The sequence below is a fragment of the Taudactylus pleione genome, unplaced genomic scaffold, assembly GCF_031769625.1.
Source record: "Taudactylus pleione unplaced genomic scaffold, aTauple2 ptg000959l, whole genome shotgun sequence".
Classification (NCBI taxonomy): domain Eukaryota; kingdom Metazoa; phylum Chordata; class Amphibia; order Anura; family Myobatrachidae; genus Taudactylus; species Taudactylus pleione.
The window spans coordinates 468,307-483,225 of record NW_028285360.1 but is presented as its reverse complement, the minus strand read 5'-3'; positions in this window follow the sequence as shown (position 1 = coordinate 483,225).

Genomic DNA, 14,919 nt, shown 5'->3' with positions numbered 1-14,919 from the left:
TGGCTGTCAGTATACAAGCTCTGGAGGGAATGACAGTAACATCACAGCCAACAGACATGCTTGCACTTGCACACACACCCACTCTCACTAACCCCACTCAACAACAAACGCAACTCTATCCCACTAACCCGATGCAACCACAGGTCCCAGGCTATCCACCAACTTCTTATCCCCCACAATACCCTTACCCTCCCTATCCTTACCCATATTCACCACCTTTACCCTCTGCGCAAACCTCACAACACCACATGTCTTCCCCCGAAACACGAACATGCTTTAACTGTAAACAAACAGGACACTTAAGTAGAAACTGCACAGTAAAAGGAGTAGGAATCCCACATCAGGGAAAATTTAGATATCCCCATAAAGGATATGCACAAAGGCCAGCAAATGTTCAACAGGCACCAGCTCCAATTGTAGCCGTAAATGCTTTATTGGAGAATGGTAGCCAACGCTAGGGGTCAGGTCATACCTGTAGTCTACAGATAGTCAGGTTAACGGGAAGTACTAGGGAAGAACCGGTCATGATGGTTGATGTAGCTGGTACTGAATATCCTTTTCTTGTAGACACAGGGGCGACCAGGTCAGTGATGAAATCTCCCATTAATTTACAGGTGACCAAGGAGACAGTACCAACAATGGGTGTAACAGGTAAAGTGGAACGTTATCCTTTAACAAAGTCCACAGAGGTTACTATTGGGCCGTTGCATACCAGACATTCGTTCCTTCTGGCTGCTGCGGCTCCTACTAACCTACAGGGCAGAGACTTGTTCTGTAAGATGGGATGTGTTATATATTGCACCTCTGATGGGGTATATTTAGATATCCCAGAGAGAATGGTATACGAGGTGCGGGATATGTTAGACACTCCTCAAAGGATAATGTATCACTCTACAGTTGTAAATGAAACCCCATCACAAGTAGACGAAATGTTGTCCCTAATTCCAGATGCCCTTTGGACTAAGGATGGACAGGACACTGGATTAATCTTTCCAGTGAAGAAGAGTGGTGGGAGGGGCTATAGGCTGGTACAAGACCTTAGAGGTGTTAATAAGGTAGTAGAGAGCCAATTCCCCGTAGTGCCAAATCCAGCTGTCATTTTGATGCAGATCCCACCAAATGCAACCCATTTCACTGTCATTGACCTCTGTTCTGCTTTCTTCTCTGTGCCTCTCCATCCTGACTGTCAGTATCTATTCGCATTTACATACAGATGTTTACAATACACATGGACACGATTACCCCAAGGTTTCATAGATAGCCCCAGTATCTTCTCCCAGGCATAGCACGACTGTTTACAATCTTTTCAACCTGCCAATGGATCTGTTCTAATTCAATATGTGGATGATTTATTGCTATGTTCTGACTCGTTTATGTCATGTTTGAATGATACTAAACTTTTATTACTTCATCTCTCACAAACAGGACACAAGGTGGCTAAGGACAAACTACAGCCGTGCCAATCCAGAGTAAAATATTTGGGACACTGCCTAACCCAGGGGTTACGACACCTTACAACAGATAGAATACAAGCCATACAAAACATGACACTGCCGCAGAATCAACAGCAAATTCGTACCTTCTTAGGAATGTGTGGATATTGCCGAATGTGGATCCCAGGTTTTTCTATTTTGGCCTTACCTTTACAGGAATTAGTCTCTTCCTCAAAGCCTGATCGTTTCATACACACAGAGGAATCAGAACAGGCTTTCCTTAATCTTAAGGATAGTCTGACAAGAGCTCCTGCATTGGGAATACCTGATTATGAAAAACCTTTTGATTTGTATTGTATGGAAGCCGATGGTTGTGCTGCAGGTGTCCTTACACAAAAACATGGTGATGCCAGTAGGCCCGTAGCATACTACAGTGCCCAATTGGACACGGTAGCAAGATCACTCCCCACTTGTTTGAGAAATGTAGCAGCTACCGCTCTATTGGTGAGTAAAAGTGAGGACATAGTATTGGGCCATGATATGATTGTCTACACTCCCCATGCTGTATCTGCTCTGTTGAACTCAGCTCAAACCAGACACGTCTCCTCAGCTAGGTTCACCAAATGGGAACTAGCCCTAATCGCTCCTGCAAATGTTACTGTTAAATGTTGCAGTACGCTGAATCCAGCAACATACCTACCATATGTACAACATGATGTACAAAGGGTGGAAGGAGAAGAGTTGCTGGCGGGAGGTGAGTTCGGCAGACATAATGATATGCACGATTGTATGACATATCTGAATCAGACCTTTACTGCTAGACCTGACATACATGACACACCTTTAGAGAATGTGGTTGTAACTTTTATACGGATGGGAGTTGTCATAGACAAACAGACACAGGTGAGTTATGTACAGGTTATGCTGTTGTAAATGACACAGACATCATGGAAGCTAAACCTCTCGGTCCTCCTCACTCGGGCCAGGTGGCAGAGTTAGTAGCACTGACTAGAGCATGTGAACTGGCAGCAGGCAAATCTGCTAACATTTAACACTGATTCGAGGTACTCGTTCGGGGTAGTGCATGATTTTGGGGCTCTATGGCGTCTGAGAAATTTTATGACAGTAGCAGGCACACCAGTTGCACACTCCCGACACATAAAACATCTCTTAGAAGCAATCCTACTGCCCAAGGCAGTGGCAGTAATTAAATGTAAAGCCCACACATGTGAGGATGACCCGGTGTCACTGGGAAACAACAGAGCCGATGAAGCTGCAAAATGGGCAGCAGGATTAAAAATGTTTTCTCCAACTGAAACAATTATGTCATTCCAAACCGTTGACATGCTAAAATTAATTGAGATGCAAAATTTGTGTTCAATTCAGGAAAAATCCATTTGGAAGTCCAAGGGGTGTGGGCAAGAGTCCTCTGGGCTCTGGAGGGATGGACATGGTAAACCAGTAGCCCCCAAGGCATATTACCCCAGCATGGCTGAGGCAGCACATGGTCTGACTCACCTGGGTAAACAGGGTATGTGCAAGTTGGTGAGGGCATACTGATGCGCACCAGGTTTTTCTTCACAAGCAGAGAAGATAGCAATGTCCTGTCTGACCTGCTTGAGAAAGAACATAGGGAAAGCGATCCCTACCGAACCGTCCCACATTCCACCGACTGATGGACCTTTCCAGGTGATACAAATTGATTTCATCCAATTACCACCCTGCAGGAACCTTAAGTATGTATTAGTGTGCACAGACGTATTTTCTAACTGGGTTGAGGCCTACCCAGCGGCCACTAATACTGCTGCATTTACTGCCAAGAAAATAGTTCAGAAATTTGTATGCAGGTATGGTATCCCTAGAATCATCGAGAGTGATAGGGGTACCCATTTCACAGGTGATGTTTTCCAAAATATGTGTAGGCTGATGGGTATTAATAGCCGACTTCACACCCCCTACCGACCGCAAGCCAGTGCCAAGGTAGAGAGGATGAACGGGACTATTAAAAATAAGCTAAGTAAAATCATGGCAGAGACTGGACTAGGATGGCCAGAAGCATTACCCTTGGTCCTACATAGCATAAGGACCACTCCTAGACCTCCTCTGAATCTGTCCCCATTTGAAATATTGTTCGGTAGACAACCTCATTTGATTATAAGTCCACAGGAAGATCTAAAGGGTAACAACGAGGTAACTGTAAAGTATCTTATATCAATGAGTAGGCAGTTAAAGCAACAGCAGCAGAAACTGAAATTGTTGTCTAATGATATGCCTGAAACTAACTGTCATGATGTTGAACCAGGAGAATATGTAATGATCAGAAATTTCTTGCGTTCAGGTTGTTTGACTGACTGGTGGGAAGGTCCATACCAGGTGCTGCTAACGAGTACTACATCTTTGAAGGTGGCTGAGAGAGATACCTGGGTCCATTCGACTCACTGCAAAAAGGTCAATCAACCGGTGGAGAAACAAGTCGGAGACAAGGCTGATAGTGTGGACCTGTCACTCGCGAGCTTGTTCCGGGAGGATTGAAAAGGTCGTAGTGAGATACCTGAACCGAGAGAAATTTTGCAGGACTCGTTGTTAAGATGGACAGACCTGCTGTGTTCATTTTCATATTCTCTTTTAGAGTGTTCACCATCCTGGTCAGTCCAGGGATATCCAGTGTCTGTGATGGGGGACCGATTGAGGAAACGGGAGCTGATGGCAGTGCCGATGGAGTGGAGACAGGAGGAGTGCAATGCCAATCAGGGGAGTGTCTTTCCAATCTTAGTACTGTTATTGTTAAAAGAGCTATCATTCCGGATACTCGGGGAAGGTGTGGAGGGTTATCGTCTGAGGATTCCTGTATTTGTGAGCTTTGTGGGTCCCTAGTTGATGAGAACTGTATCCAACGGTGCCAACCAAAATATAATCCGTACTGGGGAGGGTATCCTTTAGAGGATTATCATAGCATGGTAGGCAAAGTGTTAAATCAAACTGATTGCTGGGTGTGTTCACATGTGCCCCAGGGACAGCATAACGTAGGGTTGGTGCCATTTCCGCTGAATACCACGGAAATTTTAGAATTGCAAAAAGGGAAAACATTGGATGGAAAATTCCTCTCATCCAAACCACCTCATTTCAAACTCTATCAATTTCAAGTAGATAGATAACTTTTGTGTTTGAACATAACCAACCCCAATAAACCCAGAGGTTGGGAAGTGACGGGTAATAATCAGATGATGACCTTCTCACAAAGAGCTGATAATGAGTCCATAAACTATGATCTGCTACGCTCAATTAAATCAAGTGGGAAATATTTTAGGTACCGGTATACATTGAGTTCCACCAAAGAAATGATTGGTAAAGTACCAGATGGTTATTGTGCTAAAATAATACAACCAGAAACTTGCATATACCAGATGGAAGAGCCTGAGATAGGATTGTTTGCAAGAGAAATGTGTTTAATGATAATGATGCATACCATTCCTTATGTTCTCCCTGATAATGTATATTTTATATGTGGAAGAAAAGCGTATAAATGGCTCTCCCCGAGTTCCGATGGTTTGTGTTACCTGGGAAGAGTAGTCCCAGAACTTATGACCCTCACACATGTTGAAATGCTGAGTATACATAAAAACACACCGTCACCAAATCTTCACACTCAATATGAACACAGAGGCAAGAGAAATATGATACCTGGTGATATGCATGAAGCCGCTTAGTTAATCAGTGAGACAACTGGCTTCCAAGTTTTAGTCGCCCTGGATCCCACCAGAATTGCGAGGGGTACATTAAATTTTAGATATATCCAAGAACTTGCTAAATTAATAGATAATATCACCGAGATGTACGATGACACATTCAGGTACACAGGGAGAGAATTGCAAGCGTACAAGAAAGAACTGGTGCAACACAGGCTAGTGTTGAATTATTTAACAGCTGTTCCTGGAGGGTATTGCATAACATTGGCCACTCAATTTGGAGTAAAATGTTGCACCTATGTCAGCAATGATACCAGCGACCCTAAGGAGGTGATAGACCGGAAGATGGATGAAATTCTGCAGCTAAAGTGGGAATTTCGCAAGAACCATAACGCTTCAGTGGCTGAAGTAGGGGAAAAGATAGAAGGATGGGTGTCATGGCTGAACCCAGTGAAATGGTTCTCGGGTCTAGGGGAATGAGTCCAGGAAGTGATCGCCAGCATAGGCAAATTCTTGATCCTTATACTGATTGTTATCATAGTAATTGGCATATGCGTCCGGTGTGTTCCTATTGTGTTGAAGTGTGGAAAATGTAAAAACAGAGTGAAACGAAGGAATGAAACTGTGATGGTGGTTAGAAATGATAATATGTATACCGAGGTAGATACAGAACTGCATTACAACCCTGAGCTAGGAAGTACCATCATTTAAATGTGTAATATTTAGACATGCATAGAGGATATTATTGAAATGTTATTTATAGAACACCCAGAAAATGTAAAGTCTCAAATTCCCCTTCAAGACTGCTGTTATAAGACTGGTGCATTCCCACACCTGTCACATGATCTCCCAAGATCCACGGTGTGCGTATAATAGTAGTTTTATGTCCCCACCCAGAGACACATTATTGATGGATTAAGAACCACCTTGTGCCATCCCATAATAACACTAAATAATATATAAATGTAAGCCTAAATTAAATCCTAATAGCAGATTGTGATAGCATGTTGTTTGCTATCAAAGGGTGGACTGTCGAAGCTGAATAATTTGCTGAGACAAGTTCAGATTAAAATTTAATCGCGACGACGCCATTTTTCGACTGGCCTCAAGACACCATCTTGTGAATGGCAGCAAGATTCCATTTTAGAAAAGAGAGCTTACACAAGCGCCATTTTGTCAAAATTACATAGTACACAATCCACAGTGCAAAATTGCTAAAAGTAGCAATTTTGCTACTCACAACGCAAAGTTGCTAAAAAGTAGCACGAACAGCTTTTTCACAATCTTCCCCAAACACCTACCGACGGTGTTTAGCAGACATAAAATAACTTTCCAACACATTAAAATCATCACAGACTTATATTTGAAAAGTAGCAAAGTTGCTAAAAAGTAGCACGAACAGCTTTTTCACGATCTTCCCCAAACACCTACCGACGGTGTTTAGCAGACATAAAATAACTTTGCAACACATTAAAATCACCACAAACATATTTGAGCAGTAGCAAAGTAGTGGTGTTTTCCCCTGCATTCACATTAACACATACGCGATGTAGCAAAAAGTAGCAAATTAGTGGTGTTTTCCCTGCACTTCATGTTAAACATAGGACAACGCAAAATAGCTATTTAGACGCACAGCCAGCTTTTTAGTTATCTTTCCCAAACCCATACTGGCATGCTCACACACATACACAGAAGCCTTTCCAACTTAGTGCTGGTCGCTAAGTGCCCCACAGACCCTCAAACGCACAACACAATTTAATGTCATTTCTCCCCGCATACACATTTAAAAGCAATGGTCCCGCAGCACGAAAGGAATGATTATTATTTGGTTTAATCGCAATGTCAGCATATGAAGAAATTAATGTTTTCCGTAACTATGGTTTAGTAAATGGCAAATGGACCGTGATTGGTGCCGTACTGATCTACTCTTTTCCCACAGCATTCCGGTGGCATCGGTGAGGAGATCAGAACATGCGGCTATGAAATATGAATGATAGAGAGAATAACTCCTTGAAATGTTGTATGCCATAGTTTAGACTAGATTTATTATGCAGCGGGAAAGTGGACACAATCAGGCTGTTAGAGGCTGGTTTGAGTCTTTGCACTGACCTATGAATTGTACCGTAACGGAAGAAGCAAGAAGAGGAACCAATGAGAACCTGCCAAAGTATTCTATTGTATTGCTTATCCCAGTACGGGTATATATGTGAGTGCTCTGAAACGAGATGCCAGTCTGCGGTGGTCCTGTTATGCTGTTTCGACGAAGGTTTCATTACTGATGCCGGTATCTGGTCCCAGAGCGCACGCGTATGTATTGACTGTACCTTATGACCTAAATGTTTGTACAATTTAGTTTGCGCTCATTGTTAGATCATAGCGTGGTAACATCTGTACTTTTAGCTGAATAATAATCTTTAGCGCGTTGGACAGCTATTCCACTGTCTTAGAGTCTTATTAATGGTATATTTAAAACACAGCGCTAATTAGCGACACCTTATGGTTTTAGGAGGTATAGGCAGGTTTTGTCTTAGAGGTTCTAGGCAGATGAATCTTAGAGGTTAATAGGCAGGAATGTACTAAAGGTTCAGTTGCACGATTCAACAGTTGGGGGCTTGTAGGTTTATCACGTTATCTGATACACAGTAACACTCGGTCAGTTCCCTCTCAGCAAAAGGGTGGAGGCGCCTTTTGAGAGACGCATTAGTCTTTCATTACCACAGTGTTGCTGAGAGCGTACTGCCAGTTATTGTGTAGAGGAAGCGCTGATCAGAATCCAGGGACAAGGAGAGAAAAGTTATTTTCTCTCGTTGATAAAAGTTTAGAGGGAGTAGCATAATAGCATTAAGGTAATAACACGTGGGTCAGGTCGCATCACTGTGTATGCGACTAGTCGCACAATTGTGTACACGTACTTCCGGTTGTGCTGCCACGTGTTTGAACAAAGCCATTGAGGTTTACATTTTTTTTTCTATTACCAATATCTGGGTTAAACGTGTATTTTTCTGCGCAGGAAAAAAGTGTGTAACAGTGAATATTTGTTGAACAAAGTTAAGGGTATCGTATGATCCTTAAGGGCTAGGTGCAAGGGTTAGCCTAGTCGCTCGGTAAGCAGCTTTACCGTTCTATACACAGTAGCAGGTGTACATGTTGACTTTTGTTGTATAGAGATGCGTGAGAGTGGCCGACATATAAACTCTCATAGGCTTGGAAGTTGCCTTACTAAATCTTATCCGGGTGTGGAAGTTGCCTTTTTCAAATCTTATCCAGGTGTGGAAGTTGCCTTACTAAATCTTATCCAGGTGTGTGGGCGCCGCCGACTTAAATCGTCCACAGGTAAGTGAAAGTATCTTGATTGTCTTTCACCGGTTTAAATTTTTATTGGAAAGCGTAGGAGTTGTCCCAGAATGGGAGCCATGCAAACAGTAGAAATGTTAGGCAATGATGTGCTGCTAATGGAGGCGCCGATCGGATCGGCCCATCGTATCATGCATACCAAATACGGTACTTATGCAATAAGGTATTGTGATTTATGGTTTAATATGACGAGGAAGAGTGTCAGACCGTTTCCCAGAATTGGTAGTTTTGATAAAAATGTGTTAGATAATGTCCGGGATCACATCAGTTTGATGCGATCCCGAGAGAAAAAGATTAAATATTTTGAATGTTTAAAACTGTGGCAGCACGAGGGGGAAATGTGGCTGAAGGAGGTACCCGCGACGCAAGCAGGCATCGCGGGCACAGTCTCGGGCAATGCACCGGTGACGCTAAATAGCGCCACAGATGCATCGCTTGATAGCACGCACGCACTGCATGGTAGCGTCGCAGAAGGTAGTACAGATGGTTCACGCGCACCACCACCACCCTATGTGGATGGGGGTGTAGGTGCAGTCAATGAAAAAAATCCCATAAAAATTTAACAAACAAATTGTACCCTCTCTTAAGCAACCTTAAAGAAAATGTTTATGATGTGGATGATGAGCCTATTGTAATGTCTGCCATTTCCCATGCTGTGCAAATGATAGATGCTGCATCACCACAATCACGGGTGGTGCCGCCATCTCCATCGGTAACAGCAAGGGAAGTGTTAACACACTCTGCACCCATAGAGGAAGTTGTTAATACCATACGTAGCAGCAGCAGATTAAACCCCCAGCCAGGTAACCAGGTCAAAGGTAGCAGCGCTACTGGTCTGCATCCCATTCGGACAATAACTGTTCCAAATGGAAATGCAGACGCAAACGGTATAGTGCCCACGAGGGAAGTAGTAATGCATTGTCCTTGGACAAGAGCAGAACTAAATTCCATCATAAATTATTTCCCCGATCCCAAAAAGGAATTAGCCAAATGTCAAAGATTTTTGAGATATTTGGGTAGTTCACATGAGCCCACTAATAAAGATTGGCATGTGGTGTTAAGAGCCTGTCTGCCACGCAATACCGACGTGACAAAATTTATCACGGATTGTGTATTGGATGGTGACGTCCCCTTAACAGATCAAGTAAACCAAGGTAACATTTCCCGCATAGTAACTCAATTGGGTATATATTTTCCAGTAGTAGTTAACTGGAACAAAATTTTCACAATTAAACAGAAAGAGAGTGAGACTGCAGAAGATTACTGCGATCGGGCTCTGCAGGCTATCATCCAGTACACTGGGATAGAGGATATTAAAGATAGCACTCACCACCGGGGAATGATAGACACAGTACTTGTGGACGGTCTGAAAGAGAGTTTGAAAACTCGGGTACAGACCTCACAGCCTGGCTGGCGGGGACTTACAATAGATACCCTCATAGAAACCGCCATTGAACATGATAAGAACATCTCCAAAAAGAGAGAAGCCCAGAGCGAGAAACTGATGGCTGTCAGTATACAAGCTCTGGAGGGAATGACAGTAACATCACAGCCAACAGACATGCTTGCACTTGCACACACACCCACTCTCACTAACCCCACTCAACAACAAACGCAACTCTATCCCACTAACCCGATGCAACCACAGGTCCCAGGCTATCCACCAACTTCTTATCCCCCACAATACCCTTACCCTCCCTATCCTTACCCATATTCACCACCTTTACCCTCTGCGCAAACCTCACAACACCACATGTCTTCCCCCGAAACACGAACATGCTTTAACTGTAAACAAACAGGACACTTAAGTAGAAACTGCACAGTAAAAGGAGTAGGAATCCCACATCAGGGAAAATTTAGATATCCCCATAAAGGATATGCACAAAGGCCAGCAAATGTTCAACAGGCACCAGCTCCAATTGTAGCCGTAAATGCTTTATTGGAGAATGGTAGCCAACGCTAGGGGTCAGGTCATACCTGTAGTCTACAGATAGTCAGGTTAACGGGAAGTACTAGGGAAGAACCGGTCATGATGGTTGATGTAGCTGGTACTGAATATCCTTTTCTTGTAGACACAGGGGCGACCAGGTCAGTGATGAAATCTCCCATTAATTTACAGGTGACCAAGGAGACAGTACCAACAATGGGTGTAACAGGTAAAGTGGAACGTTATCCTTTAACAAAGTCCACAGAGGTTACTATTGGGCCGTTGCATACCAGACATTCGTTCCTTCTGGCTGCTGCGGCTCCTACTAACCTACAGGGCAGAGACTTGTTCTGTAAGATGGGATGTGTTATATATTGCACCTCTGATGGGGTATATTTAGATATCCCAGAGAGAATGGTATACGAGGTGCGGGATATGTTAGACACTCCTCAAAGGATAATGTATCACTCTACAGTTGTAAATGAAACCCCATCACAAGTAGACGAAATGTTGTCCCTAATTCCAGATGCCCTTTGGACTAAGGATGGACAGGACACTGGATTAATCTTTCCAGTGAAGAAGAGTGGTGGGAGGGGCTATAGGCTGGTACAAGACCTTAGAGGTGTTAATAAGGTAGTAGAGAGCCAATTCCCCGTAGTGCCAAATCCAGCTGTCATTTTGATGCAGATCCCACCAAATGCAACCCATTTCACTGTCATTGACCTCTGTTCTGCTTTCTTCTCTGTGCCTCTCCATCCTGACTGTCAGTATCTATTCGCATTTACATACAGATGTTTACAATACACATGGACACGATTACCCCAAGGTTTCATAGATAGCCCCAGTATCTTCTCCCAGGCATAGCACGACTGTTTACAATCTTTTCAACCTGCCAATGGATCTGTTCTAATTCAATATGTGGATGATTTATTGCTATGTTCTGACTCGTTTATGTCATGTTTGAATGATACTAAACTTTTATTACTTCATCTCTCACAAACAGGACACAAGGTGGCTAAGGACAAACTACAGCCGTGCCAATCCAGAGTAAAATATTTGGGACACTGCCTAACCCAGGGGTTACGACACCTTACAACAGATAGAATACAAGCCATACAAAACATGACACTGCCGCAGAATCAACAGCAAATTCGTACCTTCTTAGGAATGTGTGGATATTGCCGAATGTGGATCCCAGGTTTTTCTATTTTGGCCTTACCTTTACAGGAATTAGTCTCTTCCTCAAAGCCTGATCGTTTCATACACACAGAGGAATCAGAACAGGCTTTCCTTAATCTTAAGGATAGTCTGACAAGAGCTCCTGCATTGGGAATACCTGATTATGAAAAACCTTTTGATTTGTATTGTATGGAAGCCGATGGTTGTGCTGCAGGTGTCCTTACACAAAAACATGGTGATGCCAGTAGGCCCGTAGCATACTACAGTGCCCAATTGGACACGGTAGCAAGATCACTCCCCACTTGTTTGAGAAATGTAGCAGCTACCGCTCTATTGGTGAGTAAAAGTGAGGACATAGTATTGGGCCATGATATGATTGTCTACACTCCCCATGCTGTATCTGCTCTGTTGAACTCAGCTCAAACCAGACACGTCTCCTCAGCTAGGTTCACCAAATGGGAACTAGCCCTAATCGCTCCTGCAAATGTTACTGTTAAATGTTGCAGTACGCTGAATCCAGCAACATACCTACCATATGTACAACATGATGTACAAAGGGTGGAAGGAGAAGAGTTGCTGGCGGGAGGTGAGTTCGGCAGACATAATGATATGCACGATTGTATGACATATCTGAATCAGACCTTTACTGCTAGACCTGACATACATGACACACCTTTAGAGAATGTGGTTGTAACTTTTATACGGATGGGAGTTGTCATAGACAAACAGACACAGGTGAGTTATGTACAGGTTATGCTGTTGTAAATGACACAGACATCATGGAAGCTAAACCTCTCGGTCCTCCTCACTCGGGCCAGGTGGCAGAGTTAGTAGCACTGACTAGAGCATGTGAACTGGCAGCAGGCAAATCTGCTAACATTTAACACTGATTCGAGGTACTCGTTCGGGGTAGTGCATGATTTTGGGGCTCTATGGCGTCTGAGAAATTTTATGACAGTAGCAGGCACACCAGTTGCACACTCCCGACACATAAAACATCTCTTAGAAGCAATCCTACTGCCCAAGGCAGTGGCAGTAATTAAATGTAAAGCCCACACATGTGAGGATGACCCGGTGTCACTGGGAAACAACAGAGCCGATGAAGCTGCAAAATGGGCAGCAGGATTAAAAATGTTTTCTCCAACTGAAACAATTATGTCATTCCAAACCGTTGACATGCTAAAATTAATTGAGATGCAAAATTTGTGTTCAATTCAGGAAAAATCCATTTGGAAGTCCAAGGGGTGTGGGCAAGAGTCCTCTGGGCTCTGGAGGGATGGACATGGTAAACCAGTAGCCCCCAAGGCATATTACCCCAGCATGGCTGAGGCAGCACATGGTCTGACTCACCTGGGTAAACAGGGTATGTGCAAGTTGGTGAGGGCATACTGATGCGCACCAGGTTTTTCTTCACAAGCAGAGAAGATAGCAATGTCCTGTCTGACCTGCTTGAGAAAGAACATAGGGAAAGCGATCCCTACCGAACCGTCCCACATTCCACCGACTGATGGACCTTTCCAGGTGATACAAATTGATTTCATCCAATTACCACCCTGCAGGAACCTTAAGTATGTATTAGTGTGCACAGACGTATTTTCTAACTGGGTTGAGGCCTACCCAGCGGCCACTAATACTGCTGCATTTACTGCCAAGAAAATAGTTCAGAAATTTGTATGCAGGTATGGTATCCCTAGAATCATCGAGAGTGATAGGGGTACCCATTTCACAGGTGATGTTTTCCAAAATATGTGTAGGCTGATGGGTATTAATAGCCGACTTCACACCCCCTACCGACCGCAAGCCAGTGCCAAGGTAGAGAGGATGAACGGGACTATTAAAAATAAGCTAAGTAAAATCATGGCAGAGACTGGACTAGGATGGCCAGAAGCATTACCCTTGGTCCTACATAGCATAAGGACCACTCCTAGACCTCCTCTGAATCTGTCCCCATTTGAAATATTGTTCGGTAGACAACCTCATTTGATTATAAGTCCACAGGAAGATCTAAAGGGTAACAACGAGGTAACTGTAAAGTATCTTATATCAATGAGTAGGCAGTTAAAGCAACAGCAGCAGAAACTGAAATTGTTGTCTAATGATATGCCTGAAACTAACTGTCATGATGTTGAACCAGGAGAATATGTAATGATCAGAAATTTCTTGCGTTCAGGTTGTTTGACTGACTGGTGGGAAGGTCCATACCAGGTGCTGCTAACGAGTACTACATCTTTGAAGGTGGCTGAGAGAGATACCTGGGTCCATTCGACTCACTGCAAAAAGGTCAATCAACCGGTGGAGAAACAAGTCGGAGACAAGGCTGATAGTGTGGACCTGTCACTCGCGAGCTTGTTCCGGGAGGATTGAAAAGGTCGTAGTGAGATACCTGAACCGAGAGAAATTTTGCAGGACTCGTTGTTAAGATGGACAGACCTGCTGTGTTCATTTTCATATTCTCTTTTAGAGTGTTCACCATCCTGGTCAGTCCAGGGATATCCAGTGTCTGTGATGGGGGACCGATTGAGGAAACGGGAGCTGATGGCAGTGCCGATGGAGTGGAGACAGGAGGAGTGCAATGCCAATCAGGGGAGTGTCTTTCCAATCTTAGTACTGTTATTGTTAAAAGAGCTATCATTCCGGATACTCGGGGAAGGTGTGGAGGGTTATCGTCTGAGGATTCCTGTATTTGTGAGCTTTGTGGGTCCCTAGTTGATGAGAACTGTATCCAACGGTGCCAACCAAAATATAATCCGTACTGGGGAGGGTATCCTTTAGAGGATTATCATAGCATGGTAGGCAAAGTGTTAAATCAAACTGATTGCTGGGTGTGTTCACATGTGCCCCAGGGACAGCATAACGTAGGGTTGGTGCCATTTCCGCTGAATACCACGGAAATTTTAGAATTGCAAAAAGGGAAAACATTGGATGGAAAATTCCTCTCATCCAAACCACCTCATTTCAAACTCTATCAATTTCAAGTAGATAGATAACTTTTGTGTTTGAACATAACCAACCCCAATAAACCCAGAGGTTGGGAAGTGACGGGTAATAATCAGATGATGACCTTCTCACAAAGAGCTGATAATGAGTCCATAAACTATGATCTGCTACGCTCAATTAAATCAAGTGGGAAATATTTTAGGTACCGGTATACATTGAGTTCCACCAAAGAAATGATTGGTAAAGTACCAGATGGTTATTGTGCTAAAATAATACAACCAGAAACTTGCATATACCAGATGGAAGAGCCTGAGATAGGATTGTTTGCAAGAGAAATGTGTTTAATGATAATGATGCATACCATTCCTTATGTTCTCCCTGATAATGTATATTTTATATGTGG